Source organism: Protopterus annectens, chromosome 6.part0 (genome assembly GCF_019279795.1).
Source record: "Protopterus annectens isolate FY-2018-M chromosome 6.part0, PAN1.0, whole genome shotgun sequence".
Classification (NCBI taxonomy): Eukaryota; Metazoa; Chordata; order Ceratodontiformes; family Protopteridae; genus Protopterus; species Protopterus annectens.
In genome coordinates this window covers 1367782841-1367802448 of record NC_056737.1, presented here as the reverse complement: position 1 = coordinate 1367802448, position 19608 = coordinate 1367782841, and the positions used below count along the sequence as shown (strand labels likewise).

Here is a 19608-nt window from a genome sequence, read left to right as displayed (position 1 = left end):
AATGCATACAAACCCCTACACACTCACATCATTCAAACACTAACACACCTACACAAACACACCTACTTTTAAAATAAAGTGGGGGGTGTGCCCCCCACACCTCCCCTAATTAAATATACCAACTCCGAGATCGATGTACATTGGGGAAAGGGTAATTTCCCATTAATCGCAAGAAGCAATTACCGGGAAATTGCCCTTCCCCCAAAGTACAGCGATCTTGGAGTTGGTATATTAAGCAAAGCAGCCTGTGACTTTGCCATTCTGAACAGTGTAGTGTGTCTACATCACACGCTACACTGACTAGGATGGCCGACCAAAACATTTCGGAATTCCAAATTTCGGCATTTGGAGTGTTCGATTAAATGAACGAGCAATCAAATGTTGTTGAGTATGTTGTACTCGATATTTTGATCGTTCGTTCATTTAACATAGCCCTAGAAAGGTAGCTGCTACTATTTATGGGAGTTCACTCAATAAGAACTTACAGGTAAATGGAGGAAAGAGGTAAAGATGAAGATATTCTTTGACTAGAGGTAAGGAACTCAACACCATAATGAATGCTTTTTGAACAGTACACTGTTAGTCAGAGAGAGGGTCCAGAATAACTTGACATACTGAGATCAGTTTAACTTATTGCTATATTGTCCATGATACTGGCATTTGAAACCAATTAACAACTGAGATATTGAACAGTTACTTGAAGAATACAAGAAAGGCTAAGCAGTCACAATCTAGATGGTGATCAAGGAGTTCAACCTGTGGAATGTCAGGAGTAGGACAGCAGGTACTTGGCAGGATATGCAAGGTGAACACAGGTGTCCACATTACCTTAACAAGCATGGACAAATGGAATCAAAGATTTCATCCCTCCATGTTGATTACACACCTCCATTTATTGTTTCCTTTTTCTTTTCTCATGGTAGAGGGGGACAATAAGACATGTAGCTAGATCAGCACAGTTTCACAGCACATTGACACTAGTGCCGTTTTCTCTTCAAGGCAAGAATAAACAGACTTACTTCAGGTGATAGGACAGAGCATCTGATGCCAGCTGTTTGACAAGGTAAGAAATAATACATTGCTCAAAATGTAATGCAAAGGAATAGTCACATATATATATATATATATATATATATATATATATAAATATATATATATATATATATATATATATATATATATATATATATATATATATATATGCTATTATCTGTTGTATAACAAACAAAACATCTAGAGCCATGTCCTTCCAATTCATTATTTCATACTCTTGTCCATACTTGGGCCGCAGAGCTGCTGATTCCATGCTCAGTTGGTCCTTTAATGAGGAGTAAGAGTACAATTATCGATGTTCTGAAACAGCCAAATAAAAGCACCTCCCTTACATTTCTTGCATACGTTTAAGATATACTCTACATGTATTACTTAAGAAACTTGTTTTGTGCCTTGTTTCACTATATGAAGGGTGAATTGTTTGTGAAATTTAACACTATTAGCTCTGTGAGGTACTGGATTTCAAATTTGTCAGCAATACTAACTCTGATTCTGCATATCATTTTATCTCTTGTCTATTATATAAAATTATCCAAAAATAACAGGAGGACACAGGATAGGCTCCAGATTATAAAACTTTAATCAGGCACAAGCACTTTCACATCTACTTCTTCAGATGCATAAAAACAAACTGAAACCAGTCATACTTTTAAACATTGCTGAATGCATCACATGACAATTCATCACATGACTATATACATTCCATTACTATAACATATTAAAGCTGTATAGTAACCACAGAATAACTAAATATTAAAGAAAAATCTTAAAATGTATATATATATATATATATATATATATATATATATATATATATATATATATATATCTATATCTATATATATATATATATATATATATATATATATATATATATTTTTTTTTTTTTGCAAACGAGTGTTTTTTATTGTTCTTGCTGGTTTTTATTATATAAAATTACTTTATTGCATTTTTTTTTAAAAACATTTAAGCATTTGTTTTGAAGCTACTTATTATCACATCTGCATTCAAACCAGTAACCTATTAACAAAAAAAAAGGAAAAACAATCTGTCCAGTCAAAAACCAGTGACATTGAGAATTTTACTACAGGTTGTTGTGACTTGTGGCTTTTCCCGGTTAGGGGTCGCCACAGTTGAATTCCGGTCTGCTAATGATTGGTATTTGATTTTTACATGCCGAGTTACCAGCCCTGATGCACAACCTTCAACATTCATGCATGTCTCCACGCAGAAGATGCTCTAGCTGAGAATCGAACCAGACAGCATCTGACTGTGAGGCGACAACGATACCGCAGCACCACCACCGTGGATAAGGTTTCCTTCATGAATAGCTTTGTGTCCATGTTTATGACAAATGTGATTTGATGTATTTACTGTGACATCATAATGTATGCATACAACAGATTTTATTGCACATTCATAGAAACTATATTTGATAAGTACAACAACCAATATTCCTAAAAAGATCAGAAATAAAATCCATGGATTAGATTCATCAAGGCTTTCCACAAAGAGAAGCCTTAAAACAGCCATTTTTCCCTTCATGCTATGCTTTTCCAAATCTTAGACCACCATAATGCAGACATTTCATAGTAATGGAGTCCTCAGTGTGGAGGGCAGTTTCACTGATAGAGCTGTATGATAATCTGTCAGTCTGAGGGAATGGGTAATTAGCCATGTGCTCCCCCTCAAGAAATGCCAACAGCTCCCTGATTTTTGCTGCTGAGCAATTTAAAAAGTCACTCAGCAGCATAAAATTTCACTGCTGGAAGAAAAAGTGAACATCTTCAAAAAGCCCAGTTCAGCCACCTACTCCTATAGAAGTAGTTACCAAATTCACAAAATACATGGGGGATGGGAGGATGTTAATGTCTGTATGTGCGTGGAAGTGTGTGTGTGTGGGGGGGGGGGGTGCGTTCACTGAAGGCTGCATTAGGTGGCTTAGGTAAGAATTTGAGAGTCTGGATGTTTGTGTGTATGTTGGAGCATACACGTGGGTAAATTGGTGAGTGTTTCCATGACTGTGATTGTTAAGTGGGGAAGATTGTTCGTTGATTGGTGTATACCTGTGTGAACATCTAGGACTGTGTGTGTGTGTCTGAATTCGATATGTGTGTGTGCGCGCGTGTGTGTGTGTGTGTGTGTGTGTGTGTGTGTGTGTGTGAGTTAATGTAGGAGGTGCCTTCACCATTGCATTGCACATGCTGCTAGGGTGGGCCCTACCACCATTAGGTCTTATGACACTACTGTTAGCTAGAGTGCAATTCAGAGGGATGCTAAAGAGGTGGCACTGATGTCTTCCTTACTGCAGGCATAGCTGTCTCTAAATCACATTTTGTCACCACTGTTGAAACTAACCTACCTCTGGTACTCTCCATGAGTGAGGATCACTTTCCAGAATTTGTGTAACTCTTTATATTTAACATTACACAGTAAGCTGCCTATCGGGCGCTAGAATCCGCCACATAACACAAGCACTCGGGTCACTCCACAGCAAGTACAAATATGACACAGTCATTGTCCATGCTGGTGTGAACGACCTGAGACGTACCTCCCTGGACTACATGAAAAGAGACATAGAGGAGCTCTCTGATTATGCAGCCCAGGCAGGTATGACCCTAACCCTGAGCAGTATCCTTCCTTCACCAAGAATGATGCCACAATATAGAGACAAGATGATCAGCTTTAACAATTGGCTTAATGTCTGGTGTCATTCAAAGGGGATCCAGTGTCTGTCTGCCTGGGATGACATGCTTGACAAGCCACGCTGCTTCGCAAGGGACGGCTTGCACCTGTCACCCCTGGGATTCCGGATATTGGCTAAGGCTCTTGCCACCCCATAGTGCCTTTTTAGGCAAGGCTCAAATTCTAAACCTACCACCCTAGAAAACAAAAATGGGAAGAAACTGAGGGTAATGCTGCTCAATGCCAGAAGTCTAAATCTCAAAATGCATGCACTCGAGGCCCTTCTCAGTATGGAGAACATCGATGTCTGTGCTGTAACTGAAACCTGGTTCAAGGCTCCTGAGAGCACCCGGCACTATTAGGTTTTACCTCATATCATGCGTTCCGCCCCAAAACCCGGACCACACCACAAAAGGAGGGTGTATCCATATTCATAAAGGATACCCACACCTCCAGGTTGGTGGCAACGCATGAAGCTCGGAAACCATCCAGGTGCAACTAACCATAGGCAAAACTGCTCTACAAATTGTAGCATGCTACAGGCCACCCTCTCAAACTAAGGAACCCCACACAGCCTTCCTGAAGACACTGGAGGGTATAAATGTATCTCCAAACACCATCATATTGGGTGACTTCAACTACCTGTATATAGACTGGGAACATTACTCAAGCCCTAACTTTCTAGCCCAACGGTTCCTGGAGTTCATAAATTCAAATGCCATGGAACAGCTAGTCACTGTTCCCACGAGAGGAGAAAATATACTAGATCTCATTGTCACAAACATGGGGACAAAATGCTCCACACCGAAGTATATCCCTCATTGGTGAGATCTGATCATAGACTAATCTCACTGGAAATCCACATCCCGCCCCCACCCCAAACAAAAAGACCATAGTGAAGAACTTCTCTAAAGCAAACTTCACACTACTCAAGACTGGTGTAGTATCCTTCAAGGCCCCTGAGCCAGAGGAAACCACAACCCAAGCTGCAGAAGCCCTTACAAATGCCTTCTATGAACACCTCCAGGACTGCATGGATCAGGCAATCCCAAATAAAACCATGACTCTTTCCACAAAGGGCAAACGTCCAGTCTGGTGGACCCCAGCCATTAACAAGCTTTACAATAAGAGGAGAAAGCTATTACATGATAGAACAAAATCCATAAAAGGGAAGTCACCCCTGATCATTATTAGTAAAAAGATACGAGCACTCATAAAATCAACTAAGGCCAATTTTGAGAGAAAAATTGCCATGGATTCAAAGGACAATCATAAGGCCTTTTTCAGCTATGTTAGGAACCTGGGTGGAAACTCCCAGATATGCTCAGAATTAGTCCAAAATGATACAAAAATCACTGAACCCACAGACATTGCCAACATACTGGCAGACAGGTTCAGTCCAAACTTCACCCCTCTCCCCTAAAGGAGAGATAACTATCCCAGCCGAGTGTAGCCTCCCGGACATCTCAAATGCGCAGGTGAAAGCTGCTCTCTCTAAAGCTAAAAACACAGCATCAATGGGATCGGATGGTGTCCCCGGCTGTGTGCTACATGAGCTAAATGAGGAATTAACCCGGCACCTATGCCAGCTGTTTAATCTTAGCCTTACCACAGGATACCTGCCCAAGGAGTGGCGACGGCAACTGTGGTCCCACTCCACAAAGGCGGCACCTCTACGGACCCTGGTAATTACCCCATAAGCTTAACAAGTCTAGTCTGCAAAGCTATGGAGAGGATCATAATGGAGCTCATAAACAAAGATATAGGGGACTTGCAGACATTGGACCCGACCCAGTTTGGCTTTGTCAAGGGAAGATCATGCCTTTTGAACTTGGTCGACTTCTTGAAACAGTCACCAAGGCCATTGATGAGGGAAAGGCAGTCCATACAGCCTACCTTGACCTTGCAAAGGCTTTCGACACAATACCCCACTCGGGCATTGTAGAAAAACTTACCAGCTTAAATGTAAACCCATATGTCACAAGATGGGTTGCAAACTGGCTTAAGGACAGAACCCACAGGGTTAGAGTTGCTGGCTGTGTCAGACTCCAAGCCGGTTACAAGTGGTGTCCCACAGGGCTCGGTCCTTGGCCCCCTATTGTTTGGCATCTACTTCTCAGAAGTACAGGCCAGCATGGGAGGACTTTGGCTGACAAAGTTTGCAGACGACTGCAAACTGGGCCATAGTGGAAAATGCATCGGACACAGATATCCTTCAGAAGGGACTCACAGAAACAGATAGCTGGTGCCAGAGCCATGGCCTGAAGTTAAACGCCAAAAAATGTATAGTCATACCCTTCGGGAAAAACAAGGTAACCCCAAGCTACCATATAGGTGGCAATCCACTAAGCACAGAAGAGGTTATCAGGGACCGGGGACCCAGGTTGACAGTGGCCTTTCTTTTGACACTCACATTGCTAAAGTGGTTAGAAAGACCTTCTACATTGCCCACCTGATCATGAAGGGATTCACATCCAGATCTAGTGAGGTCATTGTTCCCCTGTACTCTTCACTTATCAGACCAATGATCGAGTACAATGCCCCATTCGGGATGTATCTCACCAGACATCTGCAGCAATTGGAGAGACCCCAAAAGTTCCTCACCAAAAGGATAAAGGGACTCCAAAATCTGTCATATGCTGCCAGATTGAAGAAACTCCAGCTCTATTCAGTCGCATACCGTCTGCTCAGAGGTGACATGTGCCTGACATACAAGGCCATGTCCAACCCGGAATTAATGGACATGCTCCACCTCAAAAATCCAAATCCACCAAAACCACTAGAGCAAGCGACTTAAACCTTAGCACGGATATAAATAGGACGTGCTGGAGGGATATATTTATCACTCAGAGACTCCCTATGCTGTGGAATAAAATCCCGGTCCATGTAAGGCAGAGCACCTCGCTGACTCTGTTCAAGAGAAATCTAGACCTGTGGATGGGAGATCGTAGGTTTACCCCGGGAATCATCTCTGTGTCACTGCTGGACAGAGGCACAACAAACTAATGGGCACAGTATTTTTTCATATAAGGGGTGGCGTAAGCCACAAAAATTTGGGCTAGGCTTATAAATGCCTTAGGGCAGATAGCCTAGTATAAACCTATGAACCTATGAACCTATTAATGTTGTTGCTGGGATAATGAATATCACTGAACCATGCACATTAGATTTTTTGTTGCCATAATAGTTAGAAAAATGGCTTTACTAAAAACATTAACTCACTGATAAAGAATGTAAGTGTACCCAGTAATGCCACATAAAGACCCCTGCATTATGAAAACCTTACTTAAACTACAACTAATGCAACATGATGACATCTATTTTTGTAATATAAAATACTCATTCTATCACAGATAAACCTTTAAATTTCCAACTTTTGTTTGAGAGAACCCTTTAATTACTGCATGTTTCTTTTCTGAAGCACTACACCATTTCCCTCTCCCATTGTTCCTGAATTTATTTTTTGTTCTCTTGCTCTGTTGTTACTAATCTGACATCCGTCAAACAATTGTCTGTTTTTTCAATCTCTAAAACAACTGCATCACAAGGAAATGTCTCTCGTTATTTATTTACTATTTGTGCTCAATACAACAACTGAAAAGTTGTCTTTTTTTCTTTTTTGTGGTTGTATTCCTTGAAAGTTATTTTTTTTTTTCTTTTCCTACATTTAAGTTAACTAGCTATTTATACCTCCTCATTTTCCTGTATTTAATTTTAATCTTTATCTTGTAGCACTCCAAATACTACATCTTGGTTAACACTAAAAGAGTTAATTTGATAGTTACCATCTCCTTTTTCCTCAGTTTCATAATATCCCCCTAGCCTTCCTTTTGACTTTCATTTCATCACCATTTTAAATGTTAGGGCCCACTAGAGCTAGTCCCAAAATATAGGGACTGAATGGCCCAAAAATTGGATATATGTACTAAGTCCAAGATACCATTTCTCATACTATTCCCTTTTCACTGAAATATGGTGATTTTGGAGCTGGTATATACATTTTTAGGGGGGGGGGGGGCTTAACCCCCCCTGCAAAAAGAAGTTAAAAGGAGAAGAGCAACTTTTGAGATTCACTCTTCTCTGGGTTTTCAGTGTTGTTTAATTTTCGGCTTGTCAACACATGGCACACGGCACTTTGAGTGCCGACATTTCAATCGGGAACCCATTCATTTCCCCATTCCACTTCAGTGCTAGCATTATTACTAATCATTTTATTCATTATTACTTTCCATTTGTTCCTCTTCATATATTTGTTCTTATTGTTTTGGATGCTCATCTTTACATGCAAACCATAAGTGTCCTCTCTTTTTTTATTTTTTTATTTTTACAACTGTAGTATTTCTTATTCTGTGAAGATCTGGACAGCTGAGAGATATGCCAAAAACGTCTTTCAAAAGCCCTGAAATACCATATTCCCCATATGTCTCCACTGTCATCATACAGGGCCTCCATTTCTTATAGAACTATAGAAAAAGTGTGTATTCCATATTTCTGACTCCTTGGGCCTGTTTTTTTTGGTGGGCATGTCAGCAGAGCATGGAACAGACTCAGCTCAAAATATTACTGCTCAGCTAACTATTCCTTCTACAAAACATCTCTTTGGATGCAAGTCCCTGTTTACTTACTGTGACTATCTAAATCTTGGGCTCCTGTGGTATAATTAGAAATTGTATACTCTGTACAGCTCATATTTATTAATCGTCTTATTTATTTACAGTTTGTTGACTGGGTTAGTCCCATTAGGCCACTGGCCTTTTTTCAGGGAGATCCAAACAGAATATATACTGACAAACAGAATGTTGGCTGGGCACCAGGGAAGTTACCCCATCCTTTTCAATTACTTCCTATGGGTGGACTGCAAGGTGGCAACTCGAGAGCAAAGAGGTGGCTGGAGCTGCAGCCGTGGAAAAGTACAAGGCTTGTGTCATGTAGTTGCACAGTTCTGAAGTGTTTATTACAGAAATGTTGTTGAAAATATCTTGAATGATTAATATTGAACTGTTAATATGTTAGATGAAGATAAACCTTTTGAGGGAAAAGCTGTTTCAGGGAATGAGACAGTAGAATGTTGTGATTCTGGCATTCAAAAAGTGGACATTGCTTTACCTCAGTCCTTGGCTGCTGTAGAAATGCTTTTAGTTCTTAATGATAATGCCACATGTAATCAGCATCAACAAGAGGAACGAGAAGATATGGTGCTGTGGAGAATGTAAGGAATCATTCTACAGGTGTTTGTCTAGTACAAAATGTCAGAAAACTATTTGCAGCAGTGGCTGCAAGGGGTGGAATTGTACAGACATATTTAGTGAAAGATGAGAAACCTAAATGACCAGTAGAGAGGATTTCCAGAAAATGGATGAAGCATTAACATGTACTGTGCATAAGACATAAATGTGGTCACTTTGGGCTTTTCAGTACAAAACTGTGTGGCTCATACATATTGGGGAAGAAGTTTCAGTTAGATAATGTTTCAATCTTTTGAATTAGCTGAACATTGTTTAATATCATCAGAAAAAAGAACTGTGCACTCCATGATCAGAATGTTATAGAGCTTTTAAATTTGAACCAAAGAGAGACTTACAGTACAACGTCATACTTCAGATGTTGCAGAGACTGAGGGCAAATGCTTTTTTCAAGTATATGTCAAAATGTGTTTGAAATAATAAAGAAGTATCTTATGACAGAATGTTATGGAATAGGTCTGGGAAGTTTGGATGAATTTGCACATTAAAAATGGATGTGTTCATGTTCCAAGCACAATTGATGTTAATGGTAATAGGCAAGATATGTTGCTTAAAGTGGACAACTGAAAACATGTTTCCTTTGTGGGTCTGATGGATATTTAATACAGGATTGTATGAACGGTTATGTTCATAATGTGGGGAAAAGGAATATAGTGTCAAAAACTATAAAATGTGTCATAGAAAGGGTACAAAGGAAGACTTCATTTAATCTGATTGTCCTCAGAAATTTAACATGCTATTATATTAGATAAATAGAGTCAAATAATTTAATAGAGTAACAATGCAAAACAGACTCAGACATGAGGAAAAAGACACTATTAGTGAAGAATATATATTATCCAAGCAAGATGTTGAAGGGGAAGAGGGAATTGAATATATTCTTGAAGTTACAAGCATGCATGATAAGCTAAGTGATGAAGATTATAATAAAAGGAAAGAGACAGAAAGAACAATTGGAAATAGAGTCAGAAAATGGAAAATGAAGAAAAGAGTTTAAAAACTGCAACAAAGGAAGAGATAATGCTCATTTAGGAGCAATTAATGTTAATGATGTAATGAATTAAATACAAAGGCATGCAATGTATGATTTCTGTAAGCCAATAAATTTAAATTCCACATGTTTGTTGGATATTAGGTATAAAAATAAACAGCAGAAAGAAGAATTGCAATGTAAACAACAAAATGATGACGTGTATGGGAAAAGGAAATTATTTGGAAATTTGGGAAGAATACCTGCGATGGAATTGGAGAACATCTGAGCAAGGATATTAAAGTGCTAGATATAAATATGGTGTATATGACTGGCTGGTAGTGTGTGACATAAGAATGAAATGGATAGTCCTTAGGCCTACTGTATTATATGCTAGCATCTGGACAAAAGACTGAATAGAGTTGTTTGAAAAAATAAAACAGTTTGCTGTGCTTAATATAAGTATGGATGTACTTGGAGACATGGGCACAGGAAAATAATTTTTCAGTGGCGAAAGCCAGGGAATCTTTATGGCTAGGCTTGTACAGGCCCTATGGCTGATAGCCTAGTACCTACCTATGAACCTATGACATACATTGCAATGTAAAGAAAAAAAGGAAATAAATATTTAATAGTTTGTTGTAAGATTATGCACTATGGCAAAATACAAGTAGAGAAGAGTTCTTATAGAAGGGGAATCCTCACAAAAGAGATTGATTATTGTTTGCTATTAGAATATTTGAGTGGAGTGCTGGGCAGGACAATTGGTATAAGATTTACTGATTATAATTTAATAAGGATGGAATATTTAAAGACAAAGGGAAGGTAAGTGATATGAAAGAAACAAAAAGAATAAATGACTTTCTAGCATGGCCTGAAGAAATTTTGGCAGAAAGCAGTTTGCGTGGAAGGAGTACATTACTATAAAAAGATTTTATGAGTCATGGGCTACTTGATGGTTGATAAAGTAAAATATGAAATTACAAATATAGTATTATGGGAAGGCAAATTAAATTAAAAAAAATCAAAGTGAAATACAATGTATGTTGTTTAGACAAATCTATGATGTACAAGGTAAAATGAGAACATTAACTGCTATTTTAGTAAGATCACTAAATATGAAAAATGAACAAGATGAGAAATGTGTTAGGCAACAAGAAGAAAGGCCAGAGGAGTGATGAAGGTTGTGGAAGATTATATGGGCAGGATAATTATAAAGAAAACAGAGAAAGAAAGAAAGAAAGAGAAGATTGGAAGTACAGAGATTGTCATTTTCAGATCATAAGGATTTAGAAAAGATAATTGTGTGAGGCACTTGTGTGATAACAAAAATGATGCAGAGCTCTTTCCTTAAATTATAAATATTCAGGAGTTGAGGAGAGAGAAAACTTGAGATATACTGGTCAGTCCAAGAAGTGTTATTATTGTGGTGAGGATACATATCTTATTAATGAATGCCCAAAAAGGAAGGTGCAGTCAATGCAGACATAATGTGCATAAAGATAAAACTGTGAAATTACAACTGTCCAGATTTTTGCCTCATATTTTTGTTTTGTTCTTCATAAAATCTGTAATTTTCTGGATTTTTGTAGCAAATCAGTGAGGATTTAATTCACTAAATAATGACAGGCATTTGAGTTTCAGACTTCATGTCCTTCTGAAAATGCATGCTAACACAAAACCTTTTATTCTAGATATCTTCTAAGTTTGTAAGAGCAATATTTGAAATTTGCCCCTATTTTTGGGGCTCTGTCCCCCGTTATTTTTGGCTTTGTCTAGATGTGTTGTTCTAAGAGGTTGAGAGCTGTGATACTCCACGATTATCCGTGATTATTTATTAAAAGTACTAACCAAGACCAAAGCTACTTCCTGCCAATAGACTTGATAATATACTTGGTTGCTTAATTAATGCTGTTAAAAATGCCCTTGCAGACACACTCCTAACACTGTTTAACGTAAGATTAGCTATTGGTTTTGTCTGTAGTGACTATCATACTGCAGCTGTGGTGCCCCTCCATATATGTGGCCTTACATGCATCCCAGGCACTACACACCTATCAGTCTTGGAACCCTCATTTGCAAAGCCATGGAATACATTATAACATATTATAACTTACCTTGTTAACTGCATTATCCAGAACTGTATTTAAACTAACCACCAACAATTTGGCTTTGTGAAGGGTAGAGCCTGACTACTGAGTCTGGTTAACCTCTTCAACAGATTTATGGAGTCTGTACTCATGGGTACTCATGGGTAATATTTATGCAATCAGTCTGTAGACTATCACAAGCCACACCATTAACCAGATATCAGAATCAGACCCTGTACCTTGTATCCATGATATAAAGACATTAACCATTATAACAACCTTCCCCTTTGTAGACGGTGATCTTGTGGCACACACTGCATATCTTGACCTTGTCAAGGCCTTCAGCATCATTCCGCATGCTAGCATCATATGGAAGCTAAATGCATTAAACATCAGCCAGTATGTGGCAAGATGGACAGCAAAGTGGATGAAAGAAAGAACTCATTAATGTAAGCTGCAGGAGCCTCATCAGCATGTGTGAAAGTGAGAAGCCGTATCCCTCAGGGTTGAGTGATGGAACTGTCCCTTTTGGTCCTTTACTTCTCACATCTTCAAGCAAAGGACTAAATTCTCTATCTAAGAAAGTTTGCAGATATATGCAAACTGGAGATTAAATTACCCACTAGCAACCAAAACCTTCAGCATGAGCTATCCTTGGAAAGCTCATGGTGTACTAAAACAGAATCAAATGAAATGTTAAAAAAGTAGAGTATTGTCACTTTTGGTAGGCCAACCACCCCAAATATCATACTATACACAATATAAAAATGTAATCAGGGACCCAGGGACTCGAGTTGATAATTCCTCCCTCTCTTCTATCACATAATAATGGTTGTCAGGAAATCCTTTTATTTCACACAGCTAATTGCAAAAGGAATCTTTGTAAAGTCTAAAGAGGTAATCACTCCCTTATATTCAGCTTTGAACAGACCAATTTTTGTTCAGAATTCCTCCTCTGCAAAGTTTCCCACTAAACATATCAAACAATTGGAAGGATCCCCAACTGTTCATGACCAAACTTATCATAGGCCTAAGGTTTCTGAGCTACCAAGAGAGGCTGGAAGCTCTGTCTCACTTACCACATAAGAAAGCAGGTTGTCTTGGACCTGCTGGATTTCTGCAAGTCCAATGGCTCCACAAATACTAGAATCAAGAACCTTTATTATCACTGACAGATAAATACAATATGGTGGAGGGACAAGTTTATAACTCAGTACCTACCAAACCACTGAAATAAACTCCCTTACAGGGTAAGCAATAAGACTTACTAGACAACTGGATGGATGTTCACAAATATGCTGCAGGAATGACTGTATGGTTCTCATGCAGAAAGGATGTACAGACTGAGGGAGGCTACTGGCAAGGTGTAAATATTCATAAGACTAAACAACTTTTGAATATCTATACATTTAAGAAACAAGAAGGAGTGTTATCATTACACTGGAAGAAGGTTACTGTAATTACTCAAATGCCGTTATCTTTGATGGAACGGAAGATAATTTGTTGTTTTGCCTCTTAGCATTCAGCAGTGCTACCATGTTATTATCAAAATTGGAATTTACTATGTTAGAATGTTCATCATGTTAGCTAGTATGCAAAAATGAAAAGGTGAAAGTTACAAGCAATCCCTGGCAAAGCAGGAGCATATGTTGCCCAATTCATTTCATGTAGACATATACACTAAATCCCCCCTAGAATGACAATCATTACTAACCAGTTACTAAAGTCAGTTATTTTATTCTTAAATGCTCAATGCCACAGCCTTGTATTTGTCAAAGACATGAGTGGAGACCTTAACAATATCTCTCTCTGCTCCCCCAAGGTGGAAGGCTACAAGGACATGACCATATCTGGGATGGTACTGGTACTTAAGGGCCCAAGTGTCATCTGTAATTCTAGCACCAGAGAGGGAGCAGTATGTATTAGCTGCCACCCTGGTGAATGTTGTGTCTGTATTTTTTACAGTGGAATCACTAATGACTATGATACTTCTGAGGTGTGCTGCAGGTTGATGGTGTCTTAAGGTACATGTGTGCAGCACAGTTGACTCCCAGTAACAGCAGGTGTGGGTGCAGGTATGGGGCTTGGTACAATGTTACTATTTTGGTTCTATTCAAGTTCAGACAGGTGCTTGAGGCAAAGTCGCTGTTGATAATTCTACTAATACACTAAAACCACAGTCTTAGATGTAACCTAAAGCATAGTATAAACTGTGTACAATATCTTCACACATTTATCAAGGGCTGTAATCATTTTTTCTGAGTTTGGAAGTAATTTTATCTATATATTTTAGGCTGTAAGTCAAACAGGGGCAGTCATTTAAAGAAAACCTATCTATAATAGTTCAGTAGGAAATAACAGTACTTCACAAAGAGTTTCAGATATAGTACATATATTTATCAATTTGACATTTATTGATAGCTTGAATATATTCCAGTTGTCAATAAATGTGAGATTGACAGCTTGAATCAGTTATCTGGCCAATATATTCAAGCTGTCAATTTTACATTTATTGACAGCTTGAATAATTTGGCCAAATCACTGATTTCAGACATGACTTGGGCCCTGGAGCACAATCAAGACAAATGAATAAACACCTTATATTATTTACAGAATCTAGATGGGAAAGAAATATTAGGAGACTATTTACGTAACAGACATTATTGAAAATATAATATACATTGTTGCAAGAATAAAGAAGAATAAATTAACAGTAATAAAGAAATCATTATGCAGCAGTTTTAAACTGAAAATGTGGGTTGTCATTGTAGTTACTGGGTATAGGATTTCAATTCTTTCCAAGATTTATAACTAACAGTACTCTGACCTGGACTTGATTTATTATGTTGAAAGCTCAAAATGTCGAAATGTCTGGACCAGTAACATTTATTGTATAGTAACTGATACACAGTAGGACTGTTTTTATGCCAGATGCAAGAATTAACTCTACTACTCAAAAATATACCATTTATCTCTGCCTTAGACATCTGACACAATGTACGCGTCAAGCTGGCAGGTTTTACGTGGGTATTTTGATTAGTCCTGAAATGTGTGACATATTTTGGCAAGAGGAGTACAGTAGTACTGCAGTTAGAATTGTTGCCTCACACTGCTTGTTTCCCTACTTTGGTTCAGAGGTGAGATGTTTTCTTTGCAGAAGCTGCCATGTTCATTGTGTCCACATGAGTTTTTCACAGGTGCTCCACATTTCTCTAATATCCCAAAGATATGCTGCAGCTGAACTGATAAAGGTTCAACTTGCCCTTGTGTGTGTTTTCCATATGTGAGTGACTATCGTATGTACATACTGTGATAAACTGGTGTCCTAGCTACAATTAGATTCACTGCATGGAGCCCACTCTATGCCTAGATAAGTTCCAGCTACCCACTATACTCAACTTTATAAGAAGATTGTCATGAATAAATGAATTAAGGTATTTTGGCAAATAGAGCTACCAACATACAGTTACGAGTTAACCAAAATCTGTTTCAGTATTAGAACGTCAGTTCATTGCCTGTATGGATTTTGCCATCTTAGAAAATAAGTTATGGAAAGTAAAGCTGTTTTTCTCAGCAAAAAGAATTTTGGGAAACAGCTTGACTAGTATGATTATTAATAAACTGGTGTTTGTAAAGAGTCTTGGGCTGCTATCATTTTTTGAAATGCATTGATTAATTTCCGTAGCTTCTCCATGGCAAGATTAAATATGACTAATTTGGACAAATTAATTAAGAGTAAATTTACTACGCTTGGGCTAAGGGAGAAGCCAGAAGTATGCACAGCTGGTTGGCATAGAATAACTTTTACTAGAGTCCTTACAGATTATAGCTACTGACTGGCATTACTAGTAAGGTTTGTGTCTATCTTTCTTCAAACTACTTAAAATATCTTTCTCCTGATGGTTTAAATTATTGTCATGTTTGAATCCATTTAATTCGGCTTTCCTGATTTCTTTCTCTATTACTTTTTCAAAGTTCCTTAATTGAGGGTGTAAAGGTGGGTTGTAGGTGGACCTACGTCTTAATGTTGGATTGATCTCCTTTACATTGTTGTGGAAGAGAATTTTAAGGTTAACCTTCCTTAAAAATATTTTTAAATCTAACAGTGATTTGACAACATTCCCTTTAGTAGATGGAATAAATTTCAGGCCTTTGGAGAACAGGCCAAAGTGTCCTTTTTCTAATTTTATAGAGCTAAAATTGTATATGTTAAAATGATTATAAGTCCACTTATTACTTTCTTTAATAATCACATCATCTGTGGGGGGATTTGGGGTGGGTGGGGATGAATGAAAAGACATCAATAATTCCCCCTCCCTCTCCCTCTTCTCCCCCCTCTCCAATAAAAATTTCCCTCTCTCTCTCCATATTTATTGAAAATTCTTTCAGACCTCCTAAGGAGTGGAAATTCTTCTTCATTGAATATATTATCATCATGTATCTCCTGATTGTCTAGTGGTTCCCTAGTGTCATTGTTCCCAAATTTGTCAAAGGTAGCCCTTGGTCTATCTCTAGATGGAGGGTTGGGGTAGCAAATGTTACGTTTATATTCATTTAAATCGCGTTCCATCTTTTTATATTTCCTTTGAATTAAATCATCCATATTTCTATCTATTTCCCTTCTCATTTTAAAATATTTGACTTTTTCTTCTTCTACAGTAAATAACAAGTCATTCGTAACAGTTTTGTCCAAAGCTTCTATTTCTGATAAAAGCTCTTCCTGAACCCGGGTATTCTCTTTGACCATCAATTTTAACATTTCTATACCACTTTTGTTGAATAAATCCAACAATTCCAAATGAAAATTAGAACCAGGTACAACACTGTTGGGGTATTTGTAAAGGCGTAAGCCTTTAGGCACAATTTCTTTCAAAATACATTCTCTTAAATACGTATTTTCCACATTCAAAGCTCTATACTTGCTCATTAATTTATACAAATTGTTTAAATTATCCTTGTATGTATAATCATTGTTAATAGCACCATTAAAGTTCGGGTGTTCATTAAAAATAATTTGGCGTTTTAGCCACCCATTTAAATCCTTAAATGGAGAGACAGTACCTTTAGTTTGGTTTGAACTGGAAGATTTGTTAACACGCTTGTCCTTAGCTGTAACAGAACATGTTTCCCCTTGAGTGACCTCCTTTAAAAGTAAAAGTGTGTCTGCTGAATTAAAACTGCTGCCTTCTTCATCCTCCGCAAAACTGGTGCCTTTACGTGCACCTATCGGTTCATTATCCCTTACTTCTTTGGTTTTCCTCTTGGTATCGCACAACCCTTCGGTCCTCTTAGCGCCACTTTCAGCGTTTTTGTTTTGAGCAGATAAAAGCGAGGAAGCCACTGGGGTGAGGAGATTGATTAGTTCAGTAAGCTGCCCCACCAGCTTACGCGTCAAGCCAAGATCTTCCTGTTGCGTGTTAACAGGAAATTCCTGGTTTTCCATAGTGCACGAATAACCAAGAACCAAAAAACAGCTGTGCAACTTGACAAATAAATCCAAAGGAAACGGAAAACCAGAAAGTAAATCTTGTGCATAAAACACCAAGTTTATTTGTACAGCTCTCCAAATAACAAAAACACGAACTTCAACCACTGCTCGACATTAACGTTTTTCACCACATACGCTTTCGTCCTATTCCAGACTTCATCAGATGACTAAACACACCCCAACCTTTCCTTTTATAAGTCATTAATTGATTCAATAATTCAATTAATTCATTAATTAAAATGCTTTCTTTTTTAAACACATTAAAAATCATTTTAAAATTTTTAATAAAGGACATACCTATCATGCACTTCTTACACTATAAAGATTTGTAAATACATTTCTAATTAAATTAAATCCTGCTACCAACATAATATATAAAAATTCATTTAAAAAATTATTTAAAAGTTTCGTATGTAATAAATTCCTTAAAAATACACCATTGTAAAAAACAGTTGATACAGTGCCATCTAGTGGCCATTACTTAAATTGAATCTTGTGTGTAAGTAAAAGGCTCCAGGAAATAAAATTGTAAAAATTATTCATTCTAAAGTGGCCCTTATTGTTATTTGGATTTCATGAAACATCTATTCTTTCAACACATATTCTGTAAATAGGAGGGTATTTTTAATGTTAAAATATTAAAACACATCTACTGTGGATAGGAGAGAATTTTTGATATTAAAATATTAAAACATCATATGTGAATGATAGTCAATAAATAAATAAAAAAAATAAAAAATTCTATAAAACATTTATAATTTAGCTGCTCTTAATTTTAAAATAGGTACTATACTAATATATTCATTTAGGCCTGGGGGATTGTAAGCTTCTAATGTCATTTGCCACCACAATTCTCGATACTCTAATCTTTCTTCCCAGGGCCCCCCTCTTATATCTTTTTCTGTATGTTCTAATACGGTAAAAATAAAACTAGATTTATCACATATTTTACTATGCTTATACAAGGCATTAGTTTCTTTACAATTCTTTATATCGTTTAAGTGTTCAAAAATTCTTCTTTTTAATTTCCTTTCAGTTTTCCCTATATAGAACGCTTGGCATTTTTTACAATTAGCTAAATATACCAAGCCTGTAGAGTCACAGTTGTAAAAATACTTATCATTGACTATGGTCTTGTTTCTACTGTTGATAAAGGTGGTGTTGCTATTTGAAATATTTGTACATTGGGCACATCTACCACATTTATAAGTGCCTTTTCTCCTTCTATCCTGTGGGTCTAAGGAATTCTTGTTTTCTAATAATTTTTTTATGCTTAAGGAATTTTTGTACACTATTTTAAGGGAATTATTGCTCCGTAAGTCCAATTCTGTTAATTCAATAAATCTATCCCATTCTTTGTTGAAAATCTTTTTTATTTTACTATTAATTGTATTATATTCCAAAGTCAAAGCCAATTCGAAATTTTCATTTTTATTATCATGGTTAAATTCAGTTGTATTAACAGTCTCCTTTGCTTTTTTAACTATAGGGGCAAATCTGGTTTCCCTACCTAAAACAACCTCTTCTCTAATTTCTTTAATAAATTTCTTTGAACATACTCTCCAATAGGTTGCATTCGGTGAAAAAATCCTGATCCTTACTGGTCATTCTACTTCCTCTCACAAACTGCCCCTTTATTATGTTCTTTTTTACATGTGTGGGGTGGGCACTGTCATGGTGAAGGAAGGAATTACAATACGTGGCTTTCCTGTATATTTTGGTTTCTAAATGCCCTTGTTTTTTATATATTTCAAGATCCAAATATTGTACCATATTAGATGTCACCTTATAGGTGAATTTCAAGAAATTACACGTGTTATTGAGATATAGTAAAAAATGCATCCTGCTGCTTTAAAAGTCATGATGTGAATCTATTCTGCATGAAGACTGAGACACTTTTACCTTTTCTTCCTACTGCGCAGTAACTAGTCTAAACGTGTGGAACATTATCCATTTTTCTAGTTCTGATTTTGTTTTTACATATTTTAATTGTATTGTGATTCAAGTAAACAATAAGCTTAAGTTATGGTGAATTGCTATAAATTGTATATAATCTAATTCTAAATTTACCCATTTACA

At 37.2% G+C, this 19608-nt stretch overlaps 1 protein-coding gene across 1 annotated transcript in view; it reads left to right on the top strand.

Moving 5' to 3' along the window:
* MUC13 (mucin 13, cell surface associated) overlaps positions 1–19608 on the top strand; it is a 117001-nt gene that overhangs the window by 34115 nt on the left and 63278 nt on the right. The window lies entirely within an intron of this gene.